The sequence below is a fragment of the Macaca fascicularis genome, chromosome 11 (assembly GCF_037993035.2).
Source record: "Macaca fascicularis isolate 582-1 chromosome 11, T2T-MFA8v1.1".
In the NCBI taxonomy this organism is placed as follows: Eukaryota; Metazoa; Chordata; class Mammalia; order Primates; family Cercopithecidae; genus Macaca; species Macaca fascicularis.
Window position 1 is genome coordinate 122,981,986 of NC_088385.1, and position 21,365 is coordinate 123,003,350.

Genomic DNA, 21,365 nt, shown 5'->3' on the forward strand with positions numbered 1-21,365 from the left:
GTTTTTTTTTTTTTTTGGAGACAGAATCTCACTCTGTCACCCAGGTTGCAGGGCAGCGGCATGATCTCAGCTCACTGCAACCTCCACCTCCCAGATCAAGCGATTTTCATGCCTCAGCCTCCTAAGGAGCTGGGATTACAGATGTGCCCACTACGCCCTACTAATTTTTGTATTTTTCGTGGAGACAGGGCTTCACCATTTTGGCTAAGCTGGTCTCAAATTCCCAACCTCAGGTGACCCACCCACCTCGGCCTCCCAAAGTCAGTATACGTATTCTTTAACAACAGTGCAATTTAGTTAGAAATCAACAGTTTTGTTTTTTTTAAAGGTTAAAATAAAATCCTTTTGTTTGAAAACTTAAACGTGTACTTCCTAATAAATCATGGGTTACAGAAGAAATCACAATGGAAATCACAAAATATTTAAAACTGAATGACAACAAAAGTAATACATGTCAAAATCTACCAGAAACAGTACTTACACAGTAATTTATATCCTTATAGGCCTAGAAGTCTTAAAAGAAATGAAGAAAGCAAAGAGTAAACACAATAAAACAGAAGGAAGAAAATAATGACAAAAATACGTATTATTAATAAAATAGGAAAAAGCAATAGAAAGGATTAACAAGATAAAACTTCTTTTTTGAGCAGACTAATAGATGACAAAAATACTAGGTATGACTGATTTAAGGAGAGGGATGAAAGATGTATGTGCAGGGAGTGAAATGCTCTAATAAACAATCCTGGGAACAAAAAGAGGAAATAACTACAAACAAAGAATGAACACTTTTAACAATAAACACACTATAAATACAGTAACTTTATGCCGATAAATCAGATACATATGAAATAAGTAATTTTCTATAAAAATAAAATAATTTGAAAACAGTAAGTAAAAAAACCCATCCACCCACTTCAATACCATCTTAGAAGGATTTACCGAATTTCCAAGGCTCGACCCATTTCTCTTATTCAAACTGCTTCAACAAATGATGTGATGAATTAACATCAGCAAATCTATGAAACTACTACAATGCATTAACAGATGAATGAGAAAAATCAAAGAATCCATCTCAATACCTACGAAAGAGCATGTTAAATTTCAGGAAAAAAAATTCAATAATAATTATTTCTAAAACTCTTCGGGAACTCTGGGAATCAAAAGGAATTGACCGAAACAGATAAAGCAATTGTCTTGCTTCATGTCAAAACTTTACAAGAATCCCTTTTAAAAAATGGAGCAAAACAAAGATAAGTGCTTTTCCACACAACACTGCCCTAGATATCCAAGTCAATGCAATAAGACAAGAAAAGAAAAAAGGTGGTATAAAAATTAGAAAGGGTCCAGGTGCGATGGCTCACGCCTGTAATCCCAGCAGTTTGGGATGCTGAAGTGGGCAGATCACGAGGTCAGGAGATCAAGACCATCCTGGCTAACACAGTGAAACCCGTCTCTACTTAAAAAAAAAAAAAAAAAAAAAATTAGCCAGGAGTGGTGGCGGGTGCCTGTGTTCCCAGCTACTCGGGAGGCTGAGGCAGGAGAATGGCATGAACACAGGAGGCGGAGCTTGCAGTAAGCCGAGATCGGGACACCGCACTCTAGCCTGGGCAACGGGGGGGGGGGGGGGGGAGAAAGGAAGTGGCGATGCTATCCTTATTTGCCGATGGATATAATTTTCTTGGATTTCCTATGTAGACAATATATAAACTAAGAGAACTAACAAAAGAGATCAAGAAAGTAGATAAGGTTGGTAGACACAAGTTCAATAATAGTTGTATTCCTACAAAAAACTTAGAAAATATAATGGGAAAAATATATCCTATTAGCAATAGCAATAAAAACTGTAAGGTACCCAGAAAATAAACCAACAAAAGACAGCTTAGGTTTCTTGGAGAAATTTATAGAATAGTCTGTTTCAAGAATATAAAAGAATATATAAAGTCTTTTAAAAGATGTATCATATTCCTGGATATAATAAATACCATAAAGATTATAATTTCCCCAAAATGACCTAAAAATTCCATGTAATTCTAATCAATAGCCTAAGTTTTTGACAAGCTGATTTTAAAATTTATATAGAACACAGAGTCAAGAATAGCTAACCCGATTTTAAAGAAAGAAAAAGTGAGGGACAACCTGCTAGTATCACTATTTATAATTAAACCATGGTGATTGTAACAGGATAACAATGACTCAAGGACAAATAGGCCAATGGAACAGAACAGGAAACTCAGAAATCAACCCTCCAATGGCCCAGTAATCCCCAACATCCAGCCCCAGTTACCCTTCTAACCAAATTGCCTATTGCTCTTTCCCCTTTCTTCTCTGCATTCCAGCCTAATAAGCTTTCTATTATTCAAACAAAACAATTACAATTTGAAATTACTGTTCCCTGTAGCTAGAACTCTCTTCCTTTCAGATATCAACATGGCTCCTCTCTTTACCTCTTACAAGTTTTGCTTAAATGCCAAGACCTCATCAAGACTGTTCTTCCCCACAAAATTTAAAGTTATATTCCCCATGGGTCTCTTCCCTATTTTTTTTTCCAATAGCACTCATCACACAGATACACTAACCACAATGCTCAGAGGCTCTGTGGACCTAAAAACAATTTGCAAACTATAAGGCTCTCAATATATTATGTTCTTTCTATAGATACTGGAAACAAAGGGAGATGAGGGTGAGAGTGACAGGAAAGAGGAGAGGAGACAAGGAGAAAGGAAAAGAAGATGGATAGGGAGAGGAAATGATGGTAGAGCAGAGAAGGAGAAGAATATAGGAAAGGGTAGTGGGGATAAGGAAGTAAAGAAGAAGAAGAGAGGGAGAAGATGATGGGGTAGAAAAAAGGTTTCTGGGATCTACTTGGGACTGTGGTGTATGAGTTTGATTAGGTTTTTTTTTTTTTTTTAAATCACATTCAAGAATATAATTACAGCACTGGAAAGCATTCTTATTAAGGACTTTATAGAGGTTTGTTCCATAGCTTTACACTTGCCACCTTTTTTATTTTTAAAAATTAAAGTGTAAATTTTGAGGAATAAAAGTAAAACAAATGCTAGAATACTTATGACTAATAAACACCTGGGCTTACACCTGAAATTTGTTCACAAGAACATCATTTTAAGTGCCCTATCAAACACTATTGATAAGAGAGGAAACCACTATAAAAATCATAAAACTATTTTCAAAATAAAAACTTCTTACTTCAAGTACACTACATGACTTAGGGAAGTTTATTCAAGCTAAAAACCCTTTTCACTGGGTGCCTTATTTTCATATTTCACATGTGTTACAAGTATGTCTCCAAATATTTCACCAGATGTTTCTCTTTATTCCAAGCTTCAAAGATCCATTTTTTCCAGAATTAAAGTTAGAAAAAGACCATCAAAATATATTGTTTTAAAGTACTTCTGGGTAAATATGGTCATGTCAGTTTGTGAGGAGTACAAGACCCTCACTCCTCCCCTTCACCCTGGAGCTTCCCTAGACATCAGAATTTTAAAAAACAGATTTTTGGCTCTCTAAAGGATGACTCATGAGTGTGTGTGTATGTGTGTACATATATGCCTTTTAAAAACATAGAAAAGGAAACTGTGTTAGAGAAAGCCCATCTACTGCTTAAGTGCTAAATAGCTAAACACAACATAAACTTACTCCCTCCTGGCAATTAGTGTAAAAAGGAAACATTCAATATTAGCGCTTCTATACAATCATTCCATGAGCTACTTCTCCAGCCTCACTCAGTCAAACTACTTCAAGACGGAATGCTCTCTGTGAGTGCCACTCTGGTTCACACCTCTATGGTTTTGCTTGTGTTGGTGTTTTGCTTAGAATAAACTTCTCCTATTGTTCATCTAACCCCTATTTATCTTTTCCATGAAATTACCTTTAAAGCCCCAGAGCAGACTAAAATGCTCCTATACATCTCTGTGTATAACTTAATCACACCACTTCGATTTTTATAAGTTTATGTTTAGCCCATCTCCCTAAATTTTGTGAGGACAGGAATCATATTTTACCTATCACTTTGGACCCCAGAACTTAGTATGGTGCTTGCCATTGGTAGATGCTACATTAGCGTTTCTGACACATTATAACATTCCCCTAAAATTTTCTGGCATTTTACTAGAAGACGCAGAAATAAAGCCTAGAATTCTGAGTCATTAGGTGCGGAAGAACACAAATGTAAAGCTCTGATAGTCCAGCGAGGAATATACCAGGGCATACACATCGTTAGCCTTGAGAATTTCTGATAATCTCTCTAAGCATTCTTCTGAAGGGAGCCTGCATGAGGCATATTCCTGACAGTTATGGAGAATAATAGTGTTGACTCTCTTTGTAGCCCAAGGTAGCCTACATTCTCTGGGCTAGAAAGGCAACTAGCATAGCAGTCCAACATCTCTTCCACTTTCTCCATCGAGTCTTCTCATCTTAGCTCTTCCCACGGAGATCTCTTTCTTCTCTGCTACCAACAGTACTCACCTCTCTCTGGGCACCCATACTATCAGAGAAACTCAGGCTGGGTCACGCCCGTAATCCCAGCACTTTGGGAGGACAAGTGGGCCTGAGGTTGGGAGCTCAAGACCAGTCTGGCCAACACGGTGAAACCCCGTCTCTACTAAAAATACAAAAATTAGCCAGGCATGGTGGTGCAGCCTGCAATCCCAGCTACTCGGGAGACTTAAGCAGAAGAATCGCTTGAACCCGGGAGGTGGAGGCTGCAGTGAGCCGAGATTGCGCCACTGCACTCCAGCCTGAACGAAAAAGCTAGACTGTCTCAAAAACAAAAACAAAACAAAACAAAAAGCAGAGAAACTCACCGAACAAACATTCACTAAGCACACCTATCTTTGTGCCAGACACTGTACTAAATTTAGGGATGTATACATAAATAAGAGCAGATAGCCCTTGGGTATTTTAGTTTCCTGAGCAAACTACATAAAAACCTTCAAAAGGAACAAAAATATACAAGCATGGAACTATGGTACTCACTGGCATGCACAGCAAGAGCCCAAAGACTTTAAAAGATGCAGAAATATAAACGTGGAAAAATTCTGGTAGGACACCTCAGGCAAAATTTTGTACTTTAATATCAAATCATTAAAAACAACAACAACAAATCCCTCAACATATAATTATAATGCTGTATCTTACACTGGTTTGTACCCTACGCAATCTTGACAGTTTCTATAAAGAATGGCTGCAACTCATGGAGCAAGGCAAGAGGTAGCAGGATACATTTTCCTATCAATTATAAAGTACTATGTAACTCACTTAAGCTATATAATATAGTCTGTAATGGCCAAAATTCTATATCCTCGAGGTCCAGTAAGTAAAACTAAAACTATATTCTTATTAATTAATTTATTTAGAGACAGGGTTTCCTTCTGTCACTCAGGCTGGAATGCAATGGCGTGATCATGACTCACTGTAGCCTCGACTTCCCAAGATCCAGCGATTCTCCCACCTAAGCTTCCCGAGTAGCTGGGACCCCAGGCACACGCCACCATGCCAGGCTAATTTTCATATTTTTGGTACAGACTGTGTTTCGCTACATTGCCCAGGATCGTCTCGAAGGATCCACCCACCTCAGCCTCCCAAAGTGCTAGGATTACAGACATGAGCCACCACACCCAGCCAAAAACTATGTTCTAATAGGGAAAGAAATTTGCTTTCACTCTATCCTTCTAACTTCATCTCTCACTGCTTTAATTTATATGTCCAATGCTTCCACCATTGCACAGTTTGCTTCCTTCACAGGGCTTGTCAAAATTTACAACTATTAATATTTCATTTATTTTGATGGTCTCCCTCACCATAATGTGAGCCCCATGAGGGGAGAAACCATGTCTGTCCCCTGCCCTCTGTATCCCCAGCAACTAGCATACTGCATGGCACACAAAACCTAATATTCACCGGATAGATGAATGCAGTTTCAGTCACAACCAAAGATTAAATTACTTTTCTTTAGAAAGTTCCATCATGAGAAAAAGAAGAACGATTGACATACACAGTGAAGATTTTTAAAGCTGGAAGAAGTTTAATTATTAATAGGAGAAAATAATATGTCTAGCTATTTAAAAAAGTATCTTTTAAGACTTTTTACTTAAGAAACACAAGGGATTGGTGTGGGTTACAACTGGGGTAGTTGGGAAAGGACTTGTATAAATGCAAAAGAAAGGACTAGTGTTCCTGATCATTTTATTCTCTTACAATATTCTAAAGCCTCTAAAAAGATATTTTTACTTCTCATGTTGAGTTTTAGAATGCAACTATTACATGTGCTTTCAAAATTTATTATGATTATTAATAAACTCCTGTTCTTTTCATGGTGTATAAGTGTTCTGATAACAGACTCTTAACGCAAAATGCATTCAGATAATTGTATCTAAATGCTTTCTGTGGTATGAACTTATCATATTAAAATTTTCAAAGTTGCCATTAATCAAGCCTCTTGCCAGAAGCAATTTGCTTCACTATATAGATCCTTATTTGGGAATATTTTGCTAGTATTACTTTACCACTTACTCTCCTTAAAAATGTAGTTGACTTTGGCACCACTCACAAAGACTGCGTTGAGGTTCTTTGCTTGCAGGTATACTGAGCTTTCTCTTATCGGACAGGCCTTAACTTTTACCTCCATTTCAAAAGGCGGTGGCATTATAGTATCCACATAACGAGACTTGATGAAATTATTTTGTGAAGCTCTGAGGTGCTCTTACTATTTCATATATCTCCTCTTTCAATTATAAGTTAAACCTGATTACAAGGCAATGAAAATGTCCAGGAAAGTTAATTGCACATAATTTTCTAAAATGAGGCATAGTACTTGTATTGTAACTACTAAATTACCATTACAGTTCTATGAATAATCACCCTTCTGAGAAAAAGTTACCAAGTACATTATTACAATACAAAAGCGCCTCATGGAACATTTTACCTACACCTACAACTACACAAACACATATTGAGCATCCCTAATCCGAAAATCAGAAATGTTCCAAAATTCAAAAATTTTTGAGTGCCTACATGACACCACAAGAAAACTCCACACATGACCTCATGTGACAGGTCACAGCCAAAATGCAGTCAAAACTTTGTTTTATGCACGTAAATATTTTTTAAATACTGTATAAAATAACCTTCAGGCTGTATGTACAAGGTATATATGAAACAAACGAACTGCACATTTAGACTTGGATTCCATCCCCAAGATAACTCATTTTGTATATTCAGATATTCCGAAATCCAAGGAAATCTGAAATCCAAAACATTCTGGTCCCAAGCATTTCAGATATGGGATACTCAATCTGTATAAGAGAAAAGTTAGCAAGCCCCATGATTGCTGTTTTCTACCCTTCTATCCTCAATTCTGAGTTGTTCTCTGGCAGTAAGCTTGGCACTTGGGTAGTGCATTATAAATTCTTCCAGATTGTGGGGTACCATTCCTGGCACCATAGTGGTATCAGAGAAGCAGCATACTTTGTGTTAATGAAAAAATGGTGCTACTGGCCTACAGGATGTAATCCTCCCTGGGTACATCACTTACTAAGAGCAAGTGACAGTGAAGAGGCTGTGACTCAGTATGTCCTCAATTCAAAGCCTGGAAGAGTCTGAGGGGTCCCACTCCAGTAGTAAAAACTAATACAATTTTCAAGATGCCAAAATAGATACAAGAGCTGTTCTAGTCAGTGATGCGTGCTTGAATAACCAGAAGCCAACATATGTAAGATTTCAGGATTCTGAAAGTCATCTTACTAAAATATCTCCTGAGGTTACTACACTAGCTAGATTATCTAGTCACAGTCTCTGGACAGCACTTTGAGAATTCAATGGGGAGTGAGTTTGATAGGACACACAGATTAAAGTGGTATTTATATTAGGTAAACTGTAACCACCAAAGTATTTTTATTGCTTACTTTAAGACATGTTTGGAATTCTTTTTTTTTTTTTTTTTAAATATAAAACCTTTAGTCCGTTTTGGAGGTTACTTTAAAGATAGGGACAAGCAAGGTGTAAGACATGGGGGATGATGAGGAACCATATAAATTTTTCTACTGTTTTTCTCATTAAATACTAAGGCATTATATATCACTACGAACAATCAAGGATCAACTGACACTGAAATACTGACAAGACTGCCAAGACTGCACATATCCTATTGACTCCCTGCCTAACCCCATAGCTCCCTATTGCTAAGCTGAAATGGGGTACCTTCCCAAATTACAAAATATGTCTTATTGTACACCTTAAAATCATGAATGTTTATGTTTTACAAAAACATCCAACCATTATGACAGATTCTGACACCGATGGGCGAGCAAGTGGCAGTCACAGTGGAATACTGGCCAGCTTGAAAGAAACATCGGGACAGACCTCTGACATCTGCCCAGATTCTCAAGCCTGGCTCACAGTGGGAGAAATGACCTACCAAAAGAGTGTAAAACAGATGGAAATTCCAACATGCTGCCCTTCATCAGGCGAACAGCAGCAAGCAGGACTTTACCTATGCGGTCAAATGGCCAAAACGAAAAAAAAAAAAAAAGGAAAACCTGCTAATGAGTACTGGTGCTAGGTATGCAGCGTTTCTTATAGAATGTTATTTCTGCATAATCTACTATTGCATTTTCCATTCATCCTTATTTTTTTCCACAATCGTTATTTCCTCATCTATTTTTTTCCTGCCTCGTTAAATTTATTATATGTAAGCTACCTTAACTACTACTTTAACGAGATGAGGCAGGAAAAAAAGGAGGGAAGGACCCATGTTTGTATTCTTCCCCCCACACTCTAATTCTATCTAAAAACCTGAAAAAGCTATAATATTTATTTAAAGGAAGCTAGTATATAACAACTGTATAACATAAAATTATTTTCTGTGTCTATTCACTGTAATGGTTCCAGTTATATTTTTAAAGGCACTGCCTAGCACAAATATAGCACAAAAGAAATCTACCTTTTGAGATCACTATTTCAGAGCTAGCAGCTGGCACTCACTGTGGCTGGGCATCTTCTTTAAAGGCCTTCCAACATTTGGCATTAGCCTTCCAGAGACCAGGACCTTTCATACTCAGCACCGCTGCAAAATGTCTTGCTCACTAGTACTTAAAGAAGGTCCCAATTTCCCAGCAAAAGAGAAATAAAACTGGAGCTTACGCTTATTTGATAGAATGCAGTTATCAGCAAATATTTGTCTTCCATACTCTTCCCATGCCACAGAGCTACACCAGAGGCAGGTTTTCTTTTTCTTTCATCAAAACACAGGATGGCCTTCAACCATCTGCACTGCTCATGATCCCAAATCCTCTATCCCTAACATAAGTCTGATAATTCTAAATACATTGATAAGCCCCTAGAGGATTTAAGGTAAGGCAATTACCATGGTCTCATTTATATTTTGAGAAGATCACTTTAGCTGCAATTCATTATGAAGGAGTTAAAAGGAGAGGCAGAGATGGCAGCTAGAAGGCTATGATGGCAGCCCAGGTGAGAGAAAAGCTCGGCTTTTATGAGGTGGTAGCAGTGGAGATGAAAAAAGCATGAGTTCAAGATGTGTTTTAGAAACAGGGCTGACATGACACTCAAGCAGAGACACCATGAAGGCGGTAAGACACATTAGTTAGTATGGAACTGAGGAAAGAAGTCAGGGCAATATATCAACATTTTGGAGATGTCCCTTACAGATGGTATTTAAAGGCAATGGGGTGAGTAAGGGCACCCAGGTGTGAGTCTGAGAGACTGCAGACGCACAGAAAGTGACGTGGCTCAACCAGTGCCCTACCGCCGTCAGCTTCTTTAAGGGGGATGGGAGAAAACAAATGCCACAACATTTTCTGTAGCTAGTACATGACGCATTATCTCTCAGTGATACGTCTTCCAACAATAGGGAAAGAGAAAAAAGAAAACTGTGGTGTTTTTTTTTCCTTAATTTTTGTTTATTTTAGTAACAGAAGCTTCCCCTTCAACCTCATGCATACATACACTTACAACGGCAGCTGAATGAATTTATTAGCTGAATCAAACTAATCCATTCATATTTTCTCCTTTTAAAAAGTTAGAATTCACTTAGTAAGAAAATTCACTGAAAACAAATAATGAAGTTAAAAGATACTATTTGAATCAAATTATCAGTTGAATACAGAATTTCCTAATTAGTAATCACACCCACAAAATCTGATTAATATCACAACCTCAATAGTAACTAACAATAAAGTACATTTCTACTTTAAGTTTCTCCTTTCCTAATGCTAATAAAAGTAGCATAGGAATTCAGTAGTCATTGCTTTTCTTTGGATCAGCCAGGTCATTTACTCCAACAGATCTATCACTTTCCCACTGAATGACTCAGACTGACTTATTTCCTGATTTTTAAACTCATATCAGAACTGGAAACAACTCAAACTCCCATCGATCCATGCTACAATGGATAAATTAGGGTACAGTCACACAGTGGAATAGTATATAGCACATAGAGTTGGCCTAAAATTCCACTATAACTTGTATATGTTTAGGAATCCTCAAAAAAAAAACAAGGAAAGGGGATTTTAACTGATAACAGGAGGCAACTACATGTGATTGGCAAATCAAGCAAAGGTACCTGTATGATGCATCAATTGACCTAGATGTAGAGAATCTACAGAATTAGTACTGGAGGGACAGTAATGAGAACCCCATGGGAAAGTCCTTCTCAAGCCCATTTCCCCTAAAAACCATAGGTGCAGGAAGCATACGTGTTACTAATGAATATGTGCTCCATACATTAGACAGGCTGGGGCAGAAAATGCTAAAATCACTAATTAAAAATAAGGGACCGGATATGGTTTAGCTCTGTGTCCCCACCCAAATCTCATCTCGAATTATAATCCTCATGTGTTGAGGGAGGGGCCAGGTAGCAGGTGACTGGGTCTTGGGGGTGGACATCCCTGTTGCTGTTCTCATGATAGAGTTAGTTCTCAGGAGATCTGGCTGTTTGATGAGTATGTGGCTCTCTCCCCCTGCTTTGCAGTGGAAAGATGTGCCCCGCTTCCCTTTCACCTTCTACCACGATTGTAAGTTTCCTGAGGACTCCTCTGTCATGCTGAACCGTGAGTCAACTAAACCTATTTTCTTTATAAATTACCAAGTCTCAGGTAGATCTTTATAACAGTGTGAAAACGGACTAATACAGGCCCTAAGAGATCTGTTCTACTCCAGCTCTGTGCTAACTGGACCATGCTTGGAATGTTCAGTTTAATTCTGAATACCACAGTTGAAAAGGACGATACAAAGTAAAACATGCAGGCTAGGGCATGGTGGCTCACACCTGTAATCCCAGCACTTTGGGAGGCAAAGGAGGGTGGATCATAAGGTCAGGAGATCAAGACCATCCTGGCTAACACGGTGAAATCCCATCTCTACTAAACATACCAAAAATTAGCTGGGTGTGGTGGTGGGCACCTGTAGTCCCAGCTACTCGGGAGCCTCAGCCAGGAGAATCGCCTGAACCCAGGAGGCAGAGGTTGCAGTGAGCCAAGATCGTACCACTGCACTCCAACCTGGGCAACAGAGCAAGACTCCGTCTCAAAACAAACAAACAAACCATATTCAAAGGAGAGGGACCAAACGAACTTAAAACCACCCAACATGACAACTGAAAGAAATGGAAAAAATTTAGCCGAGAGATGAGACAACTCAGGAAAGAGATAAAAACGATTTTTCAGTGCACAATTTATACTCAAGTACACCATGCCATGAAACCTATTTTACTCAGCATTGTATTTTAAAACTATTGTGAGAATAGTAATTGGCCTCCTCCAATTATGGTAAATATAAATTTTAAAAATTGATCAAAATGTGACAACAGACTGGTCAATACTTCATAGTATACCAGAGAGCTCAGGCACACCAGCCAAGTACCACTGATGCAGACACTGCAGAAAACAGATTTCAACTCAACATAAAGACTAGCTTTCTAACTGGGTTATTTAAAGAATGAACAGGCTTACAAGAAAGGTACCATCTTTGCTATCCCTGAAAGTGTAATGAAGGAAACTTAAGAATGTTGGAAGGGATGAGGGGCAGGAAGCCTTTAACGGCACCTTCAGTCCTATGATTCTAATGATTCTGTACCTCGATTCTCAGATAAACTGTGCCTGTTTTAAAATATCCCATACAGACTGATTACTCAGAAGCAGATAGAATAATGGAAGGCAAGGCACATCAAATTATAAGGGGAAGATGTGGCGAGACAAGGTAAAGAGAAATATCTTGAAGATACCATTCTAAAACTTGAAATTTATATTGCTAGTAAAGCCACATACGCATGAATTCTTAAATCAGCCCCCTGAATCAAACTTTTCTGCTGTTTTATTACCAGGAGTACTATTTGAGAGCAGAAATTACATGATTTACATTTTGTTTATAAAAGCAGCAATATAATAGAGGTGAATAAACAAACATTTCTTCTCCCTGGAAAGGACAGATGAGGCTGATAGCTTAAAAAAAAAAAACAAAAAAAAAAAACCCCACCATCCTGTCTGACTGAAAGAAGTATTAGCCTATGAGGTGGAATGAGAAAAATCAATATTGTTTGAACAGAAATAATTATAAAAAGAAGGAAATTTTATCTGGGTGTGGTACCATTACACTGTTTACCCACAAGAGCTATAAAGTCTCAGTTCAATTCTTTCAAGGATAAAGGGCTGTATTTACCCATTGTTAGCCAATGTTCATGTTGAACAAAGCCCTCACAGAACATAAACTTATAATTTTTTTTATTTAGTAAAATTTAACTTCTTTCTGTGCCTGGGGTCATCACTGGTAAGAGTTCCAAGAAATATTCATTCTTTGGAGATACATTCAGCTATCCTGGAAGAAGAACTGCACCATCTTAAACCTCAAATGATTTTTGAGGTTTAATGGTTCTATCCCTCTCTCCCATTTAATCACGATACTCTGAATTCCTTCTGCATCAATTAAGCATACAATACAGTACAGTACATAAAACTACAATAAGCAATACAGAAAAAAAGGATTAAAGCCATGAAAAATGTATTAATTTATTCTATGCAATGCACTTGTAATTCTTCAACTTTCAGTCAAGATCACAGTACAGTTTAATAGTCTGGTTCAGGGACCAATTAATCCTTTTATATTTAAATCAATCACTGACTCCTCTCCGAATAATTTAGCTTCTACATGCTGCCTCCCATTTGATGTCTTTGGGGGAAAGAGCACAGTTAACACTATGTGGTACATTAATCATGTTTAGTAACAGAAAAAGAAATGTATTATCAGAGAAATCTAATACAAAAAGTAAAACATGCTCTAAAACATGTTAGCATAATCACTACGTGTGTCACATTTTTCTTAATAAAAACAGGCAGGTTAAACCGGGAACCAAGAGTATACACTTCACCTGGCTTTTCATAGTATGTGTGCATGCATGTATCTATTTATTTTGACTATGTACAAATAGATATCCAGGAATAAAGTCACTCAGCTCAATCCATACCCCTACGCACTGGCAGATTCTTCTCTATCCCAACCTAAAGCAAATGACTTGATGATGCTCAAACAGCGGGGAAGGGGAAAAGTAATAGAAAGGCATGTATTTTATTCAAACTGGCATGTGTTTGGCACTTTGCCACAAAGCTGAGTCCTTTTCCTAGAACAACTCAGAAGCCTAATTAATAGGGTTAATTCAATGCAATATTCATGTGTAGTCTAAAGATTCTTACCACTGCATATAAAGCAGATGTCCATGTTTTAAGAATATTTTCTCTAAACAAATGTGTCAAGAAAGCATTAAGAGTTCATGTGACTAAGAATAATGCCATTGTACTATATGCTAGCTCTTATTTTAACCAACAGCAAAAGAAGGAGGTCCTCTTTTTTGTTCCTGGATCTTAATCACCACAAGAATAAATCAACTTTGTATTCTAGTGCCCATCCCATGGATTACAAATGCAGGATTTAGTTTCAGAAATTTCAAAGCCAACATAAGCACTTTTCAAATGTTCCATAAGTAAGTGTTTTCAAAAAATTTAACCAATTAAGTTTCTAAGTAGATCCAGCACTGAAAAAAGTGAAGTCTGTATCTTGGCATAACCCGCATGTATTGCTGACTCAGGAGCTCTGCCAGTTCAAACAAATGCACACGAAAGAAAGCGCAAGTGAATGTTAGCTCTGTGTTCACTTCACTCTGACACAGAGAAATCAAATGGTCAAAGTTTAAGACCAGCTCTATGGTACTAGTGGGAAGAAGAGCGAAAAAAGAGGCCACACTACAGGTGGTAATCCTAACTCCTAAGAACACACGACAGCATCCAAAGACAGATTCAAAAGCCTGGCTAGATTATCTCACTGAAGGAATATTTCTCCGACCATGTGAGCTGAGACGACCTTTGAGAATTTGGTAGACAACTATGATCCGTAAATAATCAACAGGTAGAAAAATATTAAGTGTCATCCTCACTAATCCTCAGAAAAGTCATATCAAAGAAACATTTGGAAAGAACCCAAGTCTTCTGTTTCTTTTTTAAGCCTCAGAATAGAACAGAACACCACTAATCAAGATTAAACAAGTGAACTTTCATCAACTAATCAAGATTAAACAAGTGAATTTTCATCAACAAAAATCATCTCATCCCCAGAATATGAAGTCATATCAGCTAACAAGCTACTATCAACAGAAAAGTCTTATGTCATTTTCATGGTGGCTGGGTAAATTTGGGTGGATCCATTCATACTCCTCTGTCTAGTTATGTCTTCGTAATTATCTGTCAAATGGTATGCAAAGTATACATGTAAAAAAGGGCATAGTAAGAGACCCTACAGATAACTACAAAACACACACAAATCTAAGGAGTTAAATGCAAGGAAAAGAGGGGACCCCTCCTTCTATATTTATTTGTTTGGGTAAAATGCACCCTTTATATTTCAGTGACTTTCTCTCTCCGTTAGTAAATCCAAAGATGGAAAATATTACATGTTCTTTCTGGAATCAGTATAGAATAATGTTCAAAACAAGATCATAAAATGCCTAAAATCCTTTTGAACACTGGTGTTCCTTTCCTTTCTCTGCTTTTCATCTAGTCATCCCAATCCTGGGCCTACATAGTACTGAGTCTCCCTGGCTGAGACAACAAATGAAAGCCTCAGCACATCCACAAACTGCCCTTCTCTCATGCTTAGCTCCCATCTGAGCTGCTCTAAACAATTGCCTCCCATCCTCTTGCTGGCAGAGGCTGTACTCAGCTTCTAGACAGGGGTCTTTGGTGCTTCTTAACTGCCTCTGATTTGGTAGGAGCTCTTCCTTTACTAGACCCTGTGGACTTGTAACTAATTCTTTTTATCTATGGACAGTCAGTACTGAAAACTATGGTATGACATAAAATATGAGTCACAGTATATTTGGTAATAGTATATATGTGGTGAAAAATGCTCTGCTGTAAACCTCACATTTAACATAATTTGACCAACATTAAGATACCAAATTTTCAAGTAAATAACATCATAAACATTATGATTACCAAACAGCATCCAATGCAGAGTTACTATTGTATCAGCAGCAGTCTTTACACAGGTTACAAGTAAAATGGGAAAAGAAAAATATGAATGCAATAAAAATTAATAACTCACAAAAAATGTTTAACCAGCCTTTCAAAATCACCAAAAACAAGACATATTTTAGGTAGATAAATATGTGTATTTATATAATAAAGTATTTCTTTTACTACCAACTACCTAATAAAGTAGTAGGTAATCAATAAAAATTACATGCATGAAGTGACATTTCTAAGTCAATATATAAAACCAACTCTGGAGAAAGACATGCTGAAAAAGGAAAAAGCAGGCTTAGCATTTTATTTGTAAAGCCAATATCAAAATGCAGTCTTATCATTCTCTAACTACTCTTTAACATACCATGTCTATGTCAAAATATGGTAGGCTGGTTCATAGTCACTCACACACATAAAAGAATGTTCTGGTATCTGTGAAACCGGAGTTCTGTTTGATGAGTGCTGAGTTTTTCATTTTCAAAAGCTGAATCAGCTAATTTTGAACAGTGTGAAAAACAAAAACATAAAGATGTTTATCAACATAAATAATATGAAGACACCCATCCACTGAAACATTTTTTTAAAAAATCACAAAAGAAAAAGTTAATGCTCTGATACAAAATCCAAAGCCAAATGGATGTAAATAATTCCTCATCCCAAAATAACAGGAGAAATGGCTATTTAAAAGAAATGTTAAATATTTAATGGCTTTATCTTTTGTTACTTCTTTGTTACTCACTCAGCATAACTCCAACTTCACATACATCAGAACATTTTAACAATATATGCAGTAAAACATAAAAAGATATTTACTTCAATTTGTAAGGGAAATTTCTTGTAGTGCAATTTTAGTAGCAGGTGAAATCAGTGTAATATTTCATTCTCACTTCTGTGTATGAGTAATTAAAAATGCTTTTTAAAAGAAAGAAAAAAGAAAATGCCTTCCTTTACTTGATAGCCAAGTAGGCTCTTCACCCAAGTTAGGCATCTCACAGGAATATAAAAGATGGCCAGGTGCAGTGGCTCACGCCTGTAATCCCAGCACTTCGGGACACCAAAGTGGGGAGATGGCTTGAGTCCAGGCGTTTGAGACCAGACTGAGCAAAAGAGCAAGACCCTATCTCTACAAAAAGAAAAATAAAAAATTGGCCAGGCCTGGTAGCGCATGCTTGTAGCCCTAGCTACTTGGGAGGCTGAAGTAACAGCATCACTTGAATCCAAAAGAGCCACGACTGCCACTGGATCCCAGCCTGGGTGACAGAGAAGAGCCTGTCTTCAAAAAAATAAATAAACAACAACAACAAAAAATAAAGACAAAAAGATCAAGCTAGCTGTTTTACAGATTTATTGAAGAACTTTGTTGAGAGCAAGAAAACACCATTTCTTTAATTTATAAGTGGGTTTTCTTTACCCAATATGCATACATCAGCTACACGATTACAAGTGACATGTTCTTGATAGTAAATAAAATTTCAGCTAAAATAACGCTAGTAATAAGAAACGGAAAATTAAAGAAAATAGATTAAGATAACAGGGAAATAAAAATAGAGGCTGATGATAACGGTGTCAGGAAACAGGCCCCAAATAAATTCTCCAGGGTCTTCTGACAGATCTAAGGTGTTTACCTAATGGTTTCTGTCCCATCATCCCTCTTCGCCCTCGCACAAAATCCTCCTGACCAAATCCCAGTCCTCACTCACTACCAGAAGTTTTGTCCATGTTCCACTGCCACATAACAAGTATATTTCATCTGAGGCATTTAGAAGTTGAGGTAAGTTTCCAGTACAGCCTTCCCGCTCGTTTTCTCTTTCAATAGTATGGAAATATGGAGTTAAGAAAAAGAGTAAGGGAAGCTTGACCACAAAACATTTATTGAATGTGTTTTTATTCACGTTACTTTTCATCTGGTGTTGGGAAAAATCAGGTGAGAGTTATACCTGCAAACATCAAAGATATATTTTTTTGAGATGAGTTGAAAAGCTTGTATGTTGAACTACAGCATGCCCAGCAAAGTTATTTTTAATTGTTACTTCTAAAAACCCATTTACTACTCTCTGAACAACTTGGAAACTAAAATTTGAAGGAGAATAAATAAATCTGTGCCTATCACTAGTCACAAAGGGGAATGAAGTAGGTAATAGTCCCCACTCTAGGAACTGAAAAAGGAATCAGTCACTGGGGCAGTGCTTCAGAAGACACTGTATATTACAGTGGGCTGAACTGGGACAGGAAGAGGGGATAATCAGGACTTAAAACTGGGGAAAAAAGAGACTACACCTATCAGAACCTGCCAACCTGTACACTATCACATCAAGGAAGAGCCAGGGTAAAGGCAGGAGTAGTAAGATACAGGGCAAGGAGGGGGTAGTCAAAACATTAGGCTAGTGCAATAGCACAGAATGAAGTGATAGAAACTTAGAATGTGACAGTGAACATGGAAAAGAAACCAAAAAACCAAGAAGTATACTTTGTGATACCATATGGGCACCTTTTTCAGTTGATAATGCTTAAGAAATAAACATCTATAAATCAGAATGAAATTTTTGTTTTTTTAATATCCAGAAAAACTCTTTGGGGCTGGAGGTTAAGGGCAGAAAAATTGACTAATAAGTTATCAATATTTTACTTGCTACTTTTTCTTTCACCTTTCAACTGGAAAGTGAGGCAGTGCCTAAGTTACAGACAGCCATTACCATTATTGATTTCTATTTTTAAAATCAGTGTCTTTAATATTACTTTAAGGAGAGACAATGATATTCTAATATTCTTGTACTGTCTCTACTTAAACCTTGTTCCCAAGGAAACAGCTAATGTCTCAATATCAGACCCTGAATAATTATGACTACAAAGGAAGTATGCTACAATGAGACATTTGCACTTTTAGCAGAATGAAAATGACCAGCTTCTTTTGCCTTCGTAGCAAACAAAAGTCTCTGATTTTCATACAGAGGCCAGCCCTTTCTACTAGACATATGCTGACAGGAACAGGTTACAGTATTAACATGATCTCATGTACAGAATGTTACTATTTTCAGTGGCATTCTGTTCCAGATGAAAACAAAGACACAACTGAAATCACCTTTATTTTTAGGCATTACTGACTGCCTCTTTCGGAAGAGGTTCAGTTTTGAAGTCAGTCTTGTTAAAGCATAAGCGGAGATAACTGCTCATAAACCATTAAGGATGAACGTATTTCCCAAAGCCAAAAGGCTTGAAATTAAAATGACTTAAATAAAAACAATTTTACAGATTTTTATTAGCTAAAAACCCTCACAACAAATAAGCACGGATCTTCTTAAATGTATCACATAATTTTTTTAATACTGAGTACACTTCTTCCACCTTTTATAACCAGTCCTTTTTCCAGACGAAGCACTTAAAATATTGGCATGGCAAAAGAAAAAGGTGATATATGAACCATTTGCAGTTACGAAAAAATAGACAAAGTATGGAAAGACTTTCTTTTCATAATTACTGGCAAAACCTCTAATTTACACTTCTAAAGAAATGCTTTTTGTTAAGAATTTACAAACATTCAAACCAGACAGTTCATGCATGGACATTTTATCTTGCCCAAAATATTCAAAAACTTATCTTGCCCGAAATATTCAAATAATTTAGGAAGGTGGACCAACTGAACACTTAGCCTCATATACCACTATAGTTGAAGAAAATGAAGTAAACACTAATTATAAAAACATTTGAGGACTAAAATTCTAAGAGTTTTTCAAATGGCAGGAATCATAAAATCAATTTAATAGATTTCAACCAAGATTTATTAATTAAATAGAGTAGAATTGAAAATGTGAATAAAATTTCAGACTTATATTTTAAGAAATGAGAGACAAAAACATGTATGTATTACGCTGCAATGTAAGATCTATTCCTTTGAATGTAGTCAAAAAAACTGGAAAGTTCTTGAAAGGATCAAATATTGTGCTAAGCCTCAATTTAACAATCCAAAAACATGAGGATTTTTCATTATACTGGCCTGTTAAATGTTCTGTTAAGCCCGAAACCGTAATTCATAACTAGATTGTTCTAGGGTGCAACTCCATGGAAGTTAAAATGATGACTCTAAGAGTTGAATTAACTCCTTAGTGGAACAAAATATAGCACAGCTTTCCCAATAATGGTAACCTAGCAGATCAGGACAGTATATACATTTAGAAAATATGTGAGAAGGCACACAAAATGTTAAAATTGAAATGACAACTTCACCAAAACTTTACTGGACATGTCTGCATGCAGTAAAATTTTTCTGTGTACACATGGAACAGGTACCATCAATACTAAAACTCTAGAAATAAAATGTATCTACTGAATGTGAAACTACGAATGAACACCACTGAGACATTCTAATAACCAGTGGCAAGAAGCCAAGTTTGGCTAATAGAAAAGTTGTAAAATTAACTAAAGACTTCTCCCCCTGAATAAAAAGTATGCCCTACTTAGAAGATGGTAATTCTTTTTTTTTTTTTAATTAAATGGTTACACAAGCTCTACTTATAGGTATCAAGAGTCTCTAATTTAAGTGTATAAGGGAATTTACATCCTTTCGCCAGGCTCAGAGGATCACACTTGTAATCCCAGCACTTTGGGAGGCCAGGGAGGGTGGATCGCCCGAGATCAGGAGTAAGCGATCAGCCTGGCCAACATGGTGAAACCCTGTATCTACTAAAAATACAAAAAAATCAGCCAGGCGTGGTGGCACATGCCTGTAATCCCAGCTGTTCAGGAGGTTGAGGTAGGAGAATTGCTTGAACCTGGGAGGTGGAGGTGGCAGTGAGCCAAGATCATGTCACTGCACTCCAGCCTGGGCAACAGAGTGAGACTCCATCGCAAGAAAAACAAAAACAACACAACAACAACAACAACAACAAAAAACAGAAATTTACATTCTTCAAATACAAATGCTCATTTTTCAAACATTTAACAATGTATCTTTAAATGTATAAAATTGTATGCATAATACGGAAAAATACCTAAATTAGGAAGCCCAAATTTTACAAGTCAAATCCTAAGAAAATGGGTTGTTTATAGATTCTCGTACATCATAAGCAATTTCCACAGCATTAAAATGTTAAAGAATATTACATAACATTTTAATATAGCATTTTTCTAAGATAAAAATAATAGAAATGAATAGGCCACACATGGTGGCTCATGCCGAGATCCCACCACTGCATTTCAGCCTGGACGACAGAGCGAGACTTTGTCTCAAAATATTAATAACAATAGAAATGAATTAATATTTAACTTTGATAATTTTAAAACTAGAAATACAGTTTTATTCTCTCCATAAGGGGAGGAAATAGCCTCTGCAGTTTCCTTTTAAATCACAATTTTAAAATTCTAATTAGCCTAGACATAAACTCTGAGGAGTAAACATTGGCAACAGATCATATGCAAACAGCAATGATAAATGGCAAGTACAGGCTGAATATCCCTTATTCAAAATGCTTGGAACCAGAAGAATATCGGATTTCAAATTTCTTTCAATTTTGGAATATCTGCATACACATAATAAGATATATTGGGAATAAGACCCAAGTCTGAATATGAAATTCATTTATGTACATTTATATTACATATACACCTTAAGCACACAAATCCTGAAGGTAATTTTACAAAACATTTTAAATAATTTTGTCTGTGGAACAAAGTTTTGACGGTGACCCATCTCATGGAGTCAAGCATGGAATTTTCCACTTATGACATCATGTGCAAACTCAAAAAGTTACAACTTTGCAGTATTTCAGATTTTGGACTGAACAGAGATAGTCACTGAGGAGCCAAGCTGACTGATATGAAGGCAAGGAA

General features: G+C 36.8%; 1 protein-coding gene across 5 annotated transcripts in view; it reads right to left on the minus strand.

Moving 5' to 3' along the window:
* The window catches only part of MED13L (mediator complex subunit 13L), a 319,228-nt gene that overhangs the window by 72,932 nt on the left and 224,931 nt on the right, over positions 1-21,365 (minus strand). The window lies entirely within an intron of this gene.